The sequence below is a fragment of the Takifugu rubripes genome, chromosome 3 (genome assembly GCF_901000725.2).
Source record: "Takifugu rubripes chromosome 3, fTakRub1.2, whole genome shotgun sequence".
In the NCBI taxonomy this organism is placed as follows: domain Eukaryota; kingdom Metazoa; phylum Chordata; class Actinopteri; order Tetraodontiformes; family Tetraodontidae; genus Takifugu; species Takifugu rubripes.
In genome coordinates this window covers 3,636,096-3,648,810 of record NC_042287.1, presented here as the reverse complement: position 1 = coordinate 3,648,810, position 12,715 = coordinate 3,636,096, and positions in this window count along the sequence as shown.

The window sequence follows — 12,715 nt, the reverse complement described above, 5'->3', positions numbered from 1 at the left end:
TAGTCTTACTTATTTTGCTTTGATAACACTTTATGAAGATTTGCAATAAATGCATGGCGGCGGGTTCCAGGTTAGATCCATTTAAAGTTCCTGAGTTCCAAAGGTAGACAGCTGTTGAAGTAACACACCCCACCCCTTACCCTGACACCTACCATACCTAACCCTCCCTTTTGTCCGTAACCTTAAGGCTATTTTAACCTTAACCATTAAGGCAAGTGTTAACGCTCAAACAGGCATTTGAAGTTCTGAGGTAAAGAAAAAAAGGTCCATTGGTGAAAAAATATCATTACTTTGCTGGTTGTATTCTGCTACTCACGGTGTGGCACAGAACACCCCCCTCCCCACGAATATGCATATAGTAGCCATGTGGTGTAATCGAAGTGTTTTTAGCCGACCCATCCATTGTTCGGTGTCAAAAGCAAGAGTTTGAGGTTGTTGATGAGGAGAGACAGCGTTACCTGTCATCCATAAGGGTAATTTCACAAGCTACTTTAGTCACATACATATATAAATAAAAAAAAAGGTCTGTAAACAATTGTCTTTTGCAATAAAGGAAATTAAGGTCGATACTGGTTTTGCAAGAGCGGCAGCTTAATTGATGCCCCATTCGAGGTGGGCCCGTTTAATCCGAAAAAGTTGAAATGTCTTCTTTGGGGGCTTGAAAAATGAACAGCGATGGAGAAATACCAAGTATATGGGGTGCTAATGTGTGGGAAGAAGTACCTTGAATGATGTGCATAGAGAAAAGCATGCAGAGTCCTGCCCCTGACTTTCTCAAGAAGTATTAAATGTCCTGAGCAGATTGCTCTTTGTTCCTGCCGCCTCAAAGAAACAGAGATTTCTCTTTTGTTGCAGAATACGTCAGGGCTGTGAAGCTCAATTTACAATTTCACAAAAAATACCCAGGGACAGAGTCTCCAGACATTCGGAGATGAGAAATATGTTGCGACTTTTGTAAACCCATTGTTTTTAATCAAGTGTGCCTTCATTTTCAAATGTTTAAGCTATAGATCAGACAGAACCCGAAGCCTGCTGAAGTTATAATAAAGATCCTGAAAGAGAGATTGCTCGGCCACTTGAAAGGGAGCGCAGCGTTCCTGCCAGGCGCTGCAATCTCTCTTCTTTGTCAACAAGTCCAAACATACCGGGCTACGCCTCATCAGCCTCCAGTCCTGCAGATAAAACTGTCAAGTTGCCACTGAAGTGTTACAAGAGCAGAAGAGTGAAAACAAACTTCAAAATGTGCTCCACAACTTTCCGACAGGATCCAGCTCACACCACACGACTGTAACACCAATAACAAGGCGCGTTTCAATGGCTGGAGATCAAGGATGCTGCACGGTTGTCTTGTTCTCAGGCAGACTTTCGAGTCAGCGATGGGAAAGAGGCACTTTCAGAACTCACTCATGGAATCGTTGGATTTTCCCGACATTATTTTTGGCTGAAGAGACAAAACTGCAACAGCCTCGCAACCACTCGGTAAGAAATCAGGTGTCACACTTAATTTGAGCTGCCGACTGATGATTTATTTTGGAAAAATTGGAGAACCCTTTCCTTGCTCGGGTGTTTTCTCAGCGTCATCAATCTTCCCTTCGTGGGTATCGTGTTCTTTACATTTGAGGCGGGATGCAAAAATGAAAGGACACAAAATTCTTTTCATTCTTTTTAAAGTCCTGCCACACGGTGGTTTCCCAGATAAGTAATCTGACGGCTAGCAGTTTAGGCAGTCAATCCCAGGCCACTGAGGAGCTATTGTTGAAATATTAATTGGCCACCTCGTCTGCCACCCCCAAACCCCCCCGTGCCTCTGAGCTGGGAGAGCTGCCACTTTGCCGGTTTCCAATCGGCCTCGGGTCGTCAAGGCCAAGGCGGTGTCGGGACACAAAATAGGTTGACTGTCTGGTTCGATGGCATCATTTGAAAGGACGAGCCTATGAACAAACACACTATTTGAATTTCTTACATGGGCTTCCAGCAAGAAAACTAGAAATTGTGTAGTTTCCCTCCTTCCTCTCACCCGGGAGCACCTGGGATACAATTGACCCTGTTAAAGATAAGCCTTCACAGACAATAGACAGGTGGATGGACTAACGAAGCTGGAAGTCAACAACAACACAGTGGAATCTTCAGGCTCTATTTAGAAACTGGAGTTATTGTATCTTGTTTAGTGGTGTTTGGATTTATTGACTCAATAAGCAGCTTTCCAATGAACTGACACGGGCACTTAATGAATATTTAAAGAGAAGTGATCTTACAGGCCCGGCACTCTATGCCAAGGGTTCCAATTTGCCAAAGCTGAGGGAACTGTTTCTTACATATCTGACTGGAGGAATTAAATCCAGAATTTTGGTAATAAATAATCAAGAAAATCAATATTAATGGTGCTAAACAAACAAAATAAAAAAAAAATCACCGGACAACTTATTCTTGCAATTTTTATTACGTTTTTTTGGTTTTTTACAAAATAAACAAGGAATCCTGTCCTCCCTGACAGCTGAAACCTTTTTTGTACCAGATCATCGTTGGTCAATTCAATTCATTATTCTGTTACAGATCAAGAAAAATCAAACACTGAGTGGCCATTGATGTTCGATAATGGCTTTGATGTCTTGTGTCTTGCGTCACAGGCGTGGCCACAAAGGATGATGGGATATATTGATACATACACTATATAGGGTAAAGCGACGCTTTAAACAACCCTACAAAGTTATGCAGACGCTATTGTGTGGGTTTACAGTTGGTTTAACACATTGAGGTAGGCAATGCTAAAATCCCAGTTTTTGTCCACCTTTACATACTCATGAAAGTAATTGTGAGGTACCTGATTATTCAATACCTGACTAGAGGAATATATTTATGTGCTGTAAGCCATCTAATTCAGACTCTTTTGCTGAGTCACATTTAGTGTTCAGCATTACATTACATTTTTGCCATATTATTATCAGTATTAGAACTTTCTTTGATGAAGACTTTAAAGGTGACCTTCAATAACTATTGACCAGTATATGGATTTTCCCCTCATTTTAACCGCCCCCCAAAAGTCTTAGAAGTTGTGATTTCCAGTTTGTTGCTTTCGTACAGCGCTGATTAGATGTTTCATGCCACTGAAGAATGCAACGTACATCCTACAGTCTCTAAATCCATCTGGGTTCTGTTGCTGCTCACGTACGCTCACAGACATCATCAATATCACTAAAACAGCAGTTACACGCTGAGGTTCTGACATGATCTGCTTTGTGAACGCAGGATGTGTCAAAAATAGTGAGAAAATGCTTTCACGTCACTTATTGTGTGGTTTCACTGACCTGACAGGCTTAGCAGAAGTAAATGCCGCCGGCTACAAAGGCGTCCATAGACTGGGATATTGTGTTAAAGTCCACGCGCTTGTGTTGTGCGCACTCTTGAGAGAAGCGAATAAAAGTCCAAATAAAGACGTATGGTACAAACTGCAGCGTAATGGCACGAGCTGTTGCCAAGGCGGGTCGGCATTATCAATGGAAGCGTCACAGCTGTGAGAGACTGCTCCTCTTAATGGTCGGACCAATGAGCTGTTTTACAGACCTGCTGCTATTTACACAAAACCTTCAAAGATGTTGTTCCTCCCTGAACTACTCTAAGCTCTGTTATCAGCTTTTATTGTCTTAAAAATGATCAGAATATTGAGATAAGCACAGTAAAAAGCTAGCTGGCCTGCAATACGTGGTGGTTTAGTGCGTGCGCGGGAGTGTGGTTTATAGCGATTATTTGCCGGTAGCAGCCCATTGCCCACCACAGAGTGATGAGCAAGGCTTTCAAGGGCATTTAATGAAGATTGAAACACCAAATGGTTTTGTGTTGAATTGCCAGAAAATGGCCACAGTTGTTTTGGCTTCAAGAAAGCAATCTGCTTTGAGGGAAGACGCCAGCGGAGGGCCCTCTAACATGCTCCTCCTGGGGCTTAAAAATAGAATAAAATCCAACAGCCCTTGAACGGCTTTATCCATGACGACATTTTCAGTTTTAACTCTCTTGACTGCTCAAAGAGCGGCACATTCAGCCATAACTGCGGAGCGCTCCAATAAATCCCAGCGCATCCGCGGCTCTCTTAAAGATTATCTGCCATTGATTGCGTGGTAGATTGTGTGGTGCGCGGTGTCTTTCTCTTGGTTCGGTTTACATAATTACATTATGTAGGACATGGGCAGCCAGAAGCGCTTTTTCTCTTTGGAACACTTCAGAGAGTGAATGGAGCCGATCTATTTCAGGAAGTGGGTTAGTGGTGAGGGGAAGAGGCTGGGTTCAGAGAATAAACACATCGTTTACAAATTAGGATATTTGTTATTATACCATGCAGCCACTGGTGCCCCTTGGTCTGTAGAAAGCACCAGATAAATCATATCAAGGTACCTCAGACAACCGTGCTCGCCATACGTGATGGTTGAACGTAAATATCCCGAGTTGTATCCAAACTCTTCCTGAGGGTAGTTCAACAGCCTGCAGTTGTTTTATTATCTGATTAGCAAATGTTTCCTGAATTATGTACTCCACCTTTCTATTTAATAAGTGTGTACATTGACGTGTATCTGTATGTGTGTGGGGTGTGACCTGTTGGTCCACACTTCCCACGATGATGGATAATTACGGACACAAAAGTTCCTCGGAATCAACACAGTGGTTTGAGTCTGGAACAGGTATAGCATTGAAAAAGTACTTCCAAACCTATGCATACCTGATACGTTGATCGGAAAAAATCAGTTTAAGCTATTTTGTGCAGTTTTTGGTTCAATCCCAGATATTGTATACTAATCCCAAACGAGCTATTCTGCTATCAATGTGTGAAAATTGTTGATGCATCATTAGTAAAGTAACAGAGCAAAAATGACAGCAAATTTATTTACAATATACCTCAATTCTCTTTTTGAGTGACAGACTGATGGAACCCATGTTTTGAACCTAAGATACTGTATAGTGGTAAATAAGTGGTAAATATCCTACATTTACACCTGTCAACATCCATGACCTCAGTATGACTGCAAAATATATTGTTATGCATTTATTAGTCACCTGAAATAGTGTTTTGCTTTGGCATAATAACCTGATAGATGACTTCTGTAACATTTGGTGGTGGGATTTTGAAAGGACTAGCCCCCCCAACACACCCATCCCCCATGTTTTACTGGGGGATTATGGATTAGATTAGGATTTACAGGTTCCCCAGGCGTTCAACTTGATAATAACCTGAACTGGTCCAGGAACACAGATACAAACCTCTTCTCTCCTCATCATATATAAATATGAAGACAACTACTTCACATGTAAAAGGTTGATGTGCATCTCTGTATATCTAATTTCATGACATTTGTAATGACATTTTTATGTCATTAATGAAATGGTATTGAATCAAAGCCCGAAAACAAGGCAAATGCACTGGTCTTTGAGGTTTTTTGTAGAACAAAATGTCGAGATTTCCCTCTTTACTTTCAGATTTAGGGTGCAAAATAGTGAAACTCAAAGCAAAATTCTTTTAAAAGAGCCCTGTGATATAAAACTTATAATACATCTACATTAATTCAGTCGCAGCTCTGTTAATGTGCAGCACGGCTGTGATTGGACTCGTCCTTGAAACCCACTCACTGAGAATTGATAAAGTGTATTCTTTTATATGTTCCACTCAAAGAGCCTCCCATGCAATTGTACTGTGGGCTAGGAACTGATTTCCATTTCCCCGGCATGATAACAGCCTCGCCTCACTCCCACCGAGCGACAGACAAGGATAAAAGCAAAATCAAAGGCCGACAAAAACAATGTGACAAGCTAATGAATTTGATGGTGTCATGTAGCGTGGCAACGCATCTTTAATATGACATCATGTATGGAAATCCTGCCTTTAACCATTTGGTTATAGGATGCGATTATGTGCATTAGTATAAGCGTATAAATATCAGTTTAATTATGACTGACAGTTCCACCTTTGATGAATAAGTTAGCAGGTACATGCTAAAAAAGAAAAAAACCCTTCCCTAATATAGCTTCCCTAATATACTCCCAGTGCATTTGGCACGAATAGAGAAGCGAGCGTGCACACACAGACGCACACAGTCAACCTCATATGTCTTCTTGAATATGCCCCCCCCACAATCCACATGTACAGCAAAATGAGACTTTGTTCAAACAGATTATTTGGCATTAGAACAGCAAAGAGGCTCGGTGTGGATGTGTACATTGCTGTCTAAACAGAGACTAAACCTGTGGAATCACACAGCTGGAAATCGTCGTAGAAGACTTACTTAAAGATTAGATATGGTGTAATATTTGCAGTGGTTTTGCCTGAACTTAAAGAAACAATGGGGCTCCGTCAGTGTAATTGTATTACACTACAAGAAGCAGTAGGACGACCAGAAAAGAGCATGGATTAACAGCGATTTTTTAAATATTTAATGAAATCTCTGTGTGATCAGAGTCCTCTAAGATTTACCAGCTACAGCCAGTATCTTGTTGTTGCTCTTCACTGGTTTGGCTCTGCATTTGGGAAATGAGTGAAATTAGTCTGTAAACTTCACACGTTTGCGGAATAAAAATACCCTCAAATTTCACTCTCACAGCCAATTTGGACGTATATATGATATACTGGGCATCAGAAGCAACACACAATGTCCCGTGGATGGCTTCAAAACAGGGCATAAAACCAAACGATATGAAAAGGACAAAAAGTTTCTTACCACTGAGAATATCGATCAGGGTCTATTAAACACTCTAATAACTGTGCTATCAACAAAAAACTACAGATTTTTGCATGTTTTCCCCTACAGAGAAACCTTTTCTGTTCCTCCCACACACTGCAGCTACCCACTGTACCTTTCAGGAGCACATCTGATTGGTTGGGCTCACACGATTGCACATGATGGCTTGGGATCAGATTTTGACTGTGGGCTACGGTAAAAACATAGCAGGATGGATGAAGCCTCAAAAGTCTGAGGCTGGGATCAGTGGATTGGATAATTTGCTCAGTGTTCATTTGGATACAAATCCACAGTCACGCGGCACCTAATTTTAAAGGCACCCTGCCGTAAAACCAACTACACGTGCCCGAAATGAGACCGCGCCTTTCAATGGCAATTTTCTTAGAAACTCCATCCATCTTCCCTGCAATGGCTTTGTCTTTGCAAAAGCCAAGAATCTGTTTTTATAGCGCATTGCAGGTAGCTTGGAAATCCCTAGTTAGACCCCTTCCCCCAACGTAGGGGTTCAGGGCAAAAGACTTGGTTTTACTTTGTATTTATTTTACCGCAGGCAGGGGATCTATCAAGTCCAGACACAAACATAAAATCACAACGAGTTTGCTTTCATTGTCATGGCACAAGGAAATGTGTCCCCTCTCCCGAGCTGCAGTGGAAGTGAATTAAAACCAGCAGCTTCTGACGATGCCATCCTGGAGTGGATGCGTCAATTGGCAGCTAAGCGGAGACAGAAGGGTTAGCTGAGGACATTCATGTGTGCAAAACTCACAGATGTTGGCGCGCACATATTCCGGCGGATCCACCCCAACAGCCTTCAAAGGTTTCGGCGCCTCGAGTGGCGACGCCGGTGCTGATGTAATCGCGATGTGGTTATTTTTGCACGCACCGTTGACAAGCGAAGTCAGTATTTTCTGGCTGTTTTGCTGCTCTCTGTTATGGAGTCCTAATTAGAACCCGAGCACCTGCTGATAATTGCATGACCAGGTGCGCTCGGCTCTGATGTTTTGCTTTATTGTTTGCCAACTGCTGGTTGTGTGCAATTGTTCTGCAGCTTCTCTGTTGTCAGGAGACAATTGGGAAAGGAAACTTTTCATGTTTCATTGTTTATTCAGATGCAGATGAAAATAATTCAGTTGTATCCGATATCAAAGGCGGACCTGACACCTACCGGAGGTTTTTGTCTCTACTATTCTCTTAAATTATACTCATGTCTAGGCAAGTTGCTTAATGTTACTCTTTCACTGTTTGTTCAAAGCCGGAGGTACCAAATTAATGTTAATACAGTGTTATGCATCCCTTCTGATTTGCATTCCTGCTAAAGAAAGTACAAAACAGCAATACCCATCATTATATATAATACTCCCTTGTTCTGAGAGGACATGGGTCACTCTTCAGAGCCACTGCAAGAGACCGCTTGTCAGATTGAATTCATGCTGAATGCCAGAGTAATTTGGTCAGCCCAATGATTTCTCGTGTTATTTCTTTATCTAATACTCCCTCTGCAAACTCTTTAGGTTTAGCTGATTCCCTGTTACCCCTGCTACATCCAGGCAGGGTCCCTGGCAGGTGGTGCTTCCTGCTGTAGTTGAGAGTGATCCCAACCATTTTGAGATGGAGGCTAGGCTGTAACCTATTACGCTTTCAAACCAAAGTGAGCTGCAGATGATGGCTCTCAGATAAAAAGAAATTTATCCAAGATAACTGTTGTATGTTATCTGTGTATCAGTTGACAAAAGCAGGATACACAAACTTAGATAATATTTACACTTGTGTGCCTTAAACGCTAATCTTTAGGACCCTATAAGTGGCTTCAAAACATAAAATGAACAATAGGCGGATGCTAAGCTGATAATGGCTGCTCCTAAAGCAAAAAAGGCAAAGTGATAGATCTACTCCTCCTATGCATTAGCTTTGGGTGCCCTACAGTGCACTGAGTTGATGGTTGCATTGCTACTACAGTGTGGTTTTCTTTTTAAATCGATGGATTTACTTTTGAAGAGAAGTAGGACCGGATCAATAAAAAGCAGAAATAATGAGCCCCTGCAAACGGTACAGTTTCAGTGTTAACAACTGACCAACTGAAGTGTGGCACAGTAAAGCAAAGAACTGTTTCAGGGAAGTCTACGATCAGATGCAAAAACAGTGACAAAAGCAAGAAAGAATTTAGCGACACGACATCCTTTAAGAAAAAAATGAGTCCGATGGCACGTTTTATAATCGGAATGAGGAGCTGAGGTTCTCACACCCCAGGACAGCTTCTGATGCAAACACACAAGCTCACACATCAAACTGTCAGCTTCAGATTTGTTTCTTTGCTCTTCCATTAAGGCTGCATGTGGGCCAAAACCGTGTCAGGCTAACGCAACGAAAATGAAGTCAGATTCTATTAAAATGACCGGGATCCCATGAGTATCGTTTCATTCATCATATCATTTGGAAAGCAGCCTCAAGTATCTCCTCTGTGCTGTTTTGTCTCCTTATCTGAATGATGATTCTTCCACACTGAGGTTTGAGGTCAAGCGGAGGATTTATGCTTCAGCGGGTGCTCGAAAACGAGTTTATCGTAGCTCATGGCTCAAGTATTGGAAAGCCATAACCATACATACTCCTCAAAAATACATTACGGCCATTTTGTGTCAAGAGGCAGTACAATATAAATTCACTTCCCCCGTTCTTAAAACAAACGCACAGAATGAACTTCTAATCCAAAACCAGGAAACAAAAAGGTTTCCGTGTGTGATTAACAATTCACGTGACCCTCCTAATAGGACATTATAGACAGATTGCAGATTTATAGAGCTGGGATGCATTACGGCTGTTTGCCGGGATTTTTGGTTCCTCCTCGCCCACATTTGTATCCCTCCAGTGCACATGGTGCAGCTCCCTCGCAGGATGATGTAGTGTGACGGTAAAAGGTGGCCCAGCTGATTCTAGAGCCACATTAATCTTGGTTGCTCGGCGAGCACCTTCGGCCACTTGTGGAAGCCAAGAGTTCAGTGTGAGTTGAGCCCCTAGAAAATCCACAAATCAGGTTCCCTCTCGCTTCTGATATGAATATTTGTTCTTGTTGTGAGGCTTGTTGAAAGTTCTGGGTAGAAAGACCGGGGTGAGTTGCACATTGTCTATAGTAGCGGTCTGAGAAGTTGCATTGTTAAAGCTGCAAGTTCTATCAGTCTTTTCTGAACAGCTCATTCCTAGCCAGGGTCACTGCAGCCACTGGGCAAGAGGTGGGGGTGCCCCCCCCCGACAGGTCAGCAGCCTGTGGCCGGACAGCCACTCACAGCTAGGGGTAATAAAGAGTCTGCAATTAAACCAAAGTGCATCGCTGTGTGAAGGAGAGGTATCGCAGATCTTTCCTGCCAGCTGTTGTCAGACTGCACAATAAACATAACGCCCGCTAGCACAATCTGAATATTATATATTCTGATATGTATATTGTATTCACCCTCTGTACTATGTACAGGTATACAGGGGCTGAGTATCCATTTATCTGGATTACTGTAAATATACACCCTCTTTGTGTACTGTATTCCAAATTCTATTCTATTTTATTTTTTATCTCCTGCTGACCCTTACACACTCCACTCCTCACTACACTACAGCAGTTTACACAACAACTCACTAGCTTAGTAACCAACGTAGCTACTGTTTAAACCTGTCCTGCGCACTCATGCACTCTATCATCTGTATACACGTAATTTATGATTTGCACATCTTATGTAAATAGCTAAATAGCTCCTGCACTTATAGTCTAAGGCATTTAATGTAAACACCATCTGTAAAATATGTTTATAGCACAACCTGGTAAACGACTGTAAAAATAACTGCACATACTGTATTTATTAAGTTATTACCCTCACTTGCTGCTTCTTTTGCACTTCTGGTTAGATGCTAAACTGCATTTTGTTGCTCTGTACCTGTACATGTGCAATAACAATAAAGTTGAATCTAATCTAATCTAATCTAATTTTTCTCTGCGTGCTCTTGCTGTTGTTGCGCTGTAAATTTCCCCGTGTCGGACAATAAAGGACCTGAATCTGAATCTGAAATTGTTTTAGCCTTGATTAATGGGAGTGAAGCATGGCAACAACATGCAACCACGGCGCCCTCTGCACCACTGCACCCTCGACCAGTTCTTGAGAATGTGCTAGTTTGTTGGTTTGCTCATTTGTACTTAAACTCAAACTTACACATGCAAAACCAATAATATCTTCTCCACACAGCAGCTCCATCCGCACCAGTAAGGGTATCACCGACACCAGACGCCAACAAAAGGGGGACAGAAAAGAAGAAGGTGCAACTTCCTGCAAAGAAGGACCACAAATTCTGGACAACCTGCTGCAATGAAGGGACACACACACACACACACACACACACACACACACACACACACACACGTGTCTACATACACCAAGTTCCTTCCAATGCTTCCAACACTGAAGCTGGCGGAGAAACTCTATCAAAGACATTGAGCAATAAAATACATTCAATCATTTAATGTTTTCTAAATATTGAGTTGATATTGTTAATTGATGATTGATGTAATGCAGCAGCAAGGACATCATTTAATAGTTTCAGTTTAAGAATGTTTATGAACAAGAGAGCCTTCACAGACGTGTGGTTGCATTAACAGTTTCAGAATGGTCATGTCATTCTTAAAATTTAAGCCTGGAAGGAAAAGTATTTTTCCTCCAAAAATGGGTGCTGAGAAGCTTCAAAAACATCCTCCCTGCTGTCCGAAACATTAATTTTAGGATTACTTATATGTACATATATTGAAGTGACACGGCCTATTTAGAAATTCTAAATAGATCTGTTTGTTATATTTTGGTGTAGACGCTAACCATGAGGGAAGACTCATGCTGTGAATGGATATGAAGGGCTAAAAAAACGACCTACAAGAGGCTGCGGTGTGTCCTCCATGTTTGTTGTTGTAACGCCTCTCCAGCGGCTCCCTCCTGAGCATAATGTTGACAGACAGTGATGTCCATGTTGGGACTTTCGATACAGCTCACAATGAGGCTGCCTTTCAAATAAATAAAACCTGTTCCTGATTTTGAACTAAATTTGTTTAGAAAGGACACAAATCAGAAGAATGTTTAACCTGAAGAACCACGAGCTGTGCTCTAAAGGGGTTTAGGATCCTACTGGAGAGAGATGGGGGCCCATTCTCAATACTCTGCACACAAGCGAACATGTGAACTTCTGGAGTATGTACTTGAACATTTGCACTTCAAAGTACACACCTGCTGCCATTGCCGTTACTGGCGCTGACTGAGGTGAAATGCATTGTGGGATACCTGGCTCTCCCAAGTCCACATAAGTCTTATGTGATGCATGCTTGATAAAATGGGCGGAGCAAGTTCACTTCTGGAAAGCTTGGTGCGTACTTGGCAGGTTGTGAACTTTTAGAATCGGAACTGTTATTGGAAGCTCATGGAGCTCATGCCTTTCCTTTTCAAAAAAGAAAAATCTATTGTGCACAATTGCTCCATGAAAATCAGCAAAATGGGTCGTCTTCTCTGTGTCCCTCACCTGCCACCAACGGGAATTTCCCATCAACATGACAACAGCTGGACGTATTTATTGTGCTCTATGTGGACTGTGCATGATTGGCACCTCATTTATTGAGTTTAATGGAAAGCGGTGTACCCTTGGGTAAAGGTAACCCCACTGCTGTGATTGAGCAAGTTGCTATATTGTTAGCGAAGGCTCCCTGGCTGCGACTTTGTACTCAAACAAGGCGGAATTTAAAAGGAATCGCAGAAGTAATTGCTTCCGAGTGGAATTAAAATACTATATATGAGGCACCAAGCTGGACTTTTTCCCCCCAGTGTAAGCATTAAGCTCATTTAAAGTGGGTCAAAGAGTAGGTTAAATAAGACAAATCTACGGGGAGCTGTTAAAGAGGTGAGCTCAAATATTTAGAAGGGTGAAGCATTTGTGAGAGATGTTTTAAACTTTCACTCTTGTGTGGCTAAAATAAGTGTTTGGGATGC